At 55.7% G+C, this 5,000-nt stretch overlaps 2 non-coding genes across 2 annotated transcripts; both read left to right on the forward strand.

Moving 5' to 3' along the window:
• Positions 1 to 2,532: 2,532 nt before the first annotated feature.
• LOC124587086 lies at positions 2,533 to 4,438 on the forward strand. Its single transcript, XR_006975253.1, has one exon. It is a non-coding gene; the product is annotated as a small subunit ribosomal RNA (ribosomal RNA).
• Positions 4,439 to 4,790: 352 nt separating this feature from the next.
• LOC124587079 lies at positions 4,791 to 4,945 on the forward strand. Its single transcript, XR_006975246.1, has one exon. It is a non-coding gene; the product is annotated as a 5.8S ribosomal RNA (ribosomal RNA).
• Positions 4,946 to 5,000: the final 55 nt, after the last annotated feature.

Consider the following 5,000-nt stretch of genomic DNA (forward strand, 5'->3'; position numbering starts at 1 on the left):
AACCTATGTTGCGCCTTAACCTAACCTATGTTGCGCCTTAACCTAACCTATGTTGCGCCTTAACCTAACCTATGTTGCGCCTTAACCTAACCTATGTTGCGCCGTAACCTAACCTATGTTGCGCCTTAACCTAACCTATGTTGCGCCTTAACCTAACCTATGTTGCGCCGTAACCTAACCTATGTTGCCTTAACCTAACCTATGTTGCGCCTTAACTAACCTATGTTGCGCCTTAACCTAACCTATGTTGCGCCTTAACCTAACCTATGTTGCGCCTTAACCTAACCTATGTTGCGCCTTAACCAACACACGTTGGGCCTTAACCCAACACACGTTGGGCCTTAACCCAACACACGTTGGGCCTTAACCCAACACACGTTGGGCCTTAACCCAACACACGTTGGGCCTTAACCCAACACACCGTTGGGCCTTAACCAACACACGTTGGGCCTTAACCCAACACACGTTGGGCCTTAACCCAACACACGTTGGGCCTTAACCCAACACACGTTGGGCCTTAACCCAAACACACGTTGGGCCTTACCCCAACACACGTTGGGCCTTAACCCAACACACGTTGGGCCTTAACCCAACACACGTTGGGCCTTAACCCAACAACACGTTGGGCCTTAACCCAACACACGTTGGGCCTTAACCCAACACACGTTGGGCCTTAACCCAACACACGTTGGGCCTTAACCCAACACACGTTGGGGCCTTAACCCAACACACGTTGGGGCCTTAACCCAACACACGTTGGGCCTTAACCCAACACGACGTTGGGCCTTAACCCAACACACGTTGGGCCTTAACCCAACACACGTTGGGCCTTAACCTGCTCTGTAATTGTCATACGACGCGTTAAATTAGTGTAGTGTTGCCTAACTGCAACCCCCGCAATATAGTTTGCTACTCGCACTGCCCGGTCCCCAGAGTATCGCTTCATGTTAAACACCTTGCAGCTATACACTGTAATGCGGATGGCGGCAGGACGTACATGCTCAATGCCCTTCGCAGTTGTTCATTGGCATCGCATGGCGAAGCACAGCCTACGTTGTGGTACGGCTTGTGGCAACTGTCCGCTGTTGTTGTACGTCCAAATCACACACTGTACCGCACATTGGTCCTCATGTACTGAATGATACATCGTGGTACATGTGTGACCGTACCACGACCTGCGCCAACAACGGCGAACCCATACGGTCCAAATATTGTGCACTCAGCTACGTGTCGTCTCCCTGATAAGAGCTGGATTGCAGTATGGTATGCCGTGGATGGCGATCAGCATGAGCCGTCTGTTGATGTAGTGGCGCGTGTTGTCAGACGTAGTCGTCTCTTCTCACACACCGTGATAGCATGGTGCACTGCGTTCCACATCTGCGACATGCGACAGAGGCCGGTTGACAGTCGTTCGCGCAATGGACATCGCATACGTACGGGGGCCACCTTCCACGTGTTCGCGAAGCGTGCACATGTTGTTGCGTGTATGTGGGCAGACATAGTGTGTCGTGACACCTGACACCAGGCATGCAACAATCGTTGAATTTGCAAATGGCGATGGACGTCTACGTTTGCTGGTGACGTTACGCAAATGAAGAACTGGTAAACCGTTGTGGTGCGGTTGTTCTCGCTAGAGGTGAATCAGTGATGGCGACGATCGGTTGAGCTACCAACCGGTTGTTTCAGCGATACCCACCATGCCCACGAACGTGAATGGCATGTGGGTGTGAAGCGATACGCGGCGGTGGCTGGGTGGGACCGTCCCCGGCCGGTGAGGGGGGGCCCTTCCGGCGTGCTGGCCGCGCGGTGCGTGGGCGCACGCGCTACAGCCGGCCTGGTGGGGGCGGCCAGTGGCAGGCGCGCCGGCCGACGGAGGCGGCAGGCGGCGCAGCTGCGCGCCGGCGCACCCTGCACGCGGCGCCGTGCGGCCAAAGTAGGTCCTCGCGGGCCGGTGCGAAGCGCGGTGGACATCTGCAGTGTGCTGGTCCGATTGAGGACTGTGTGCGCTGAGGATGCGCCGCCGCCCGGCGCTCGGCGCCGCGACGCCGTCTGCTGCTCGGTCGCCTCTGCGGTTCTCGCAGGTGGATTGTATCGCAGCTGTGCGGACGTGTTGGCGCGTGCGCTGTGCTGGGAGAGTTCGCTTCGGCACCCAAGTGGGGCTTTTGTCCTTCTGTGCGCTGGCGTTGGAGCTGCCGGCCACCGTAGGTGGCGCGTGTTGTCTCCCGCCGGCAATGCCACGACAGCACGCTCCCGGGCCTCTGTCGGCAGCGGCAAGCTCAGTTGGGAGCACGGGTGGTCGCACCTAAAGCGTCTACTCGCCAAACTCCGGGCGATTGCGCCTCTCTCGAACCCGACCAAGTACTTAGGACGGCGCTGCGCGCCGCCGGGACCTGAGAGGGTTTCGAGGTGTATTGTGCAGGGGAGCTCAGCCTCCTCCTGTTTGCAGAATAATTGAGCGGACGCTTGCGTGTTCGCGCGGGCCCCCGGGACACACTCCCGGGCGGCCGGCTGCTCAGCTCTAGTTGACGCAGCTCCCTGGTTGATCCTGCCAGTAGTCATATGCTTGTCTCAAAGATTAAGCCATGCATGTCTCAGTACAAGCCGCATTAAGGTGAAACCGCGAATGGCTCATTAAATCAGTTATGGTTCCTTAGATCGTACCCACGTTACTTGGATAACTGTGGTAATTCTAGAGCTAATACATGCAAACAGAGTCCCGACCAGAGATGAAGGGACGCTTTTATTAGATCAAAACCAATCGGTCGGCTCGTCCGGTCCGTTTGCCTTGGTGACTCTGAATAACTTTGGGCTGATCGCACGGTCCTCGTACCGGCGACGCATCTTTCAAATGTCTGCCTTATCAACTGTCGATGGTAGGTTCTGCGCCTACCATGGTTGTAACGGGTAACGGGGGAATCAGGGTTCGATTCCGGAGAGGGAGCCTGAGAAACGGCTACCACATCCAAGGAAGGCAGCAGGCGCGCAAATTACCCACTCCCGGCACGGGGAGGTAGTGACGAAAAATAACGATACGGGACTCATCCGAGGCCCCGTAATCGGAATGAGTACACTTTAAATCCTTTAACGAGTATCTATTGGAGGGCAAGTCTGGTGCCAGCAGCCGCGGTAATTCCAGCTCCAATAGCGTATATTAAAGTTGTTGCGGTTAAAAAGCTCGTAGTTGGATTTGTGTCCCACGCTGTGGTTCACCGCCCGTCGGTGTTTAACTGGCATGTATCGTGGGACGTCCTGCCGGTGGGGCGAGCTGAAGGCGTGCGACGCGCCTCGTGCGTGCTCGTGCGTCCCGAGGCGGACCCCGTTGCAATCCTACCCGGGTGCTCTTGAGTGAGTGTCTCGGTGGGCCGGCACGTTTACTTTGAACAAATTAGAGTGCTTAAAGCAGGCAAGCCCGCCTGAATACTGTGTGCATGGAATAATGGAATAGGACCTCGGTTCTATTTTGTTGGTTTTCGGAACCCGAGGTAATGATTAATAGGGACAGGCGGGGGCATTCGTATTGCGACGTTAGAGGTGAAATTCTTGGATCGTCGCAAGACGAACAGAAGCGAAAGCATTTGCCAAGTATGTTTTCATTAATCAAGAACGAAAGTTAGAGGTTCGAAGGCGATCAGATACCGCCCTAGTTCTAACCATAAACGATGCAGCCAGCGATCCGCCGCAGTTCCTCCGATGACTCGGCGGGCAGCCTCGGGAAACCAAAGCTTTTGGGTTCCGGGGGAAGTATGGTTGCAAAGCTGAAACTTAAAGGAATTGACGGAAGGGCACCACCAGGAGTGGAGCCTGCGGCTTAATTTGACTCAACACGGGAAACCTCACCAGGCCCGACACCGGAAGGATTGACAGATTGATAGCTCTTTCTTGATTCGGTGGGTGGTGGTGCATGGCCGTTCTTAGTTGGTGGAGCGATTTGTCTGGTTAATTCCGATAACGAACGAGACTCTAGCCTGCTAACTAGTCGCGTGACATCCTTCGTGCTGTCAGCGATTACTTTTCTTCTTAGAGGGACAGGCGGCTTCTAGCCGCACGAGAGTGAGCAATAACAGGTCTGTGATGCCCTTAGATGTTTCTGGGCCGCACGTGCGCTACACTGAAGGAATCAGCGTGTCTTCCTAGGCCGAAGGTCGGGGTAACCCGCTGAACCTCCTTCGTGCTAGGGATTGGGGCTTGCAATTGTTCCCCATGAACGAGGAATTCCCAGTAAGCGCGAGTCATAAGCTCGCGTTGATTACGTCCCTGCCCTTTGTACACACCGCCCGTCGCTACTACCGATTGAATAATTTAGTGAGGTCTTCGGACTGGTACGCGGCATTGACTCTGTCGTTGCCGATGCTACCGGAAAGATGACCAAACTTGATCATTTAGAGGAAGTAAAAGTCGTAACAAGGTTTCCGTAGGTGAACCTGCGGAAGGATCATTACCGACTAGACTGCATGTCTTTCGATGTGCGTGTCGTGTCGCGCAACACGCTACCTGTACGGCTCGCAGTAGCCGTGCGCCGCGTGCGGAACCACGCGTGCTTCTCAAAACTAACGCCAATGTTGTGTGGTAGCGAGCGCTGAAGCGCTGGAGCGGCTGGCCTGCGGCACCTGGCGCCTGGCGCCGGTTTTGAATGACTTTCGCCCGACTGCCTGTCCGCTCCGGTGTGGAGCCGTACGACGCCCATCGGCCGTGAGGCCGTTGGACACAGAACGCTTGAACAGGGGCCGCCACACGCCTACGTCCCGCCTATGCAACTGTCTTGAAAGAGACAGTGTAAACTAAGAAAAGATCACCCAGGACGGTGGATCACTCGGCTCGTGGGTCGATGAAGAACGCAGCAAATTGCGCGTCGACATGTGAACTGCAGGACACATGAACATCGACGTTTCGAACGCACATTGCGGTCCATGGATTCCGTTCCCGGGCCACGTCTGGCTGAGGGGTCGGCTACGTATACTGAAGCGCGCGGCGTTTGCCCCGCTTCGCAGACCTGGGAGCGT

Source organism: Schistocerca americana, unplaced genomic scaffold (assembly GCF_021461395.2).
Source record: "Schistocerca americana isolate TAMUIC-IGC-003095 unplaced genomic scaffold, iqSchAmer2.1 HiC_scaffold_573, whole genome shotgun sequence".
NCBI classification, from domain to species: Eukaryota; Metazoa; Arthropoda; class Insecta; order Orthoptera; family Acrididae; genus Schistocerca; species Schistocerca americana.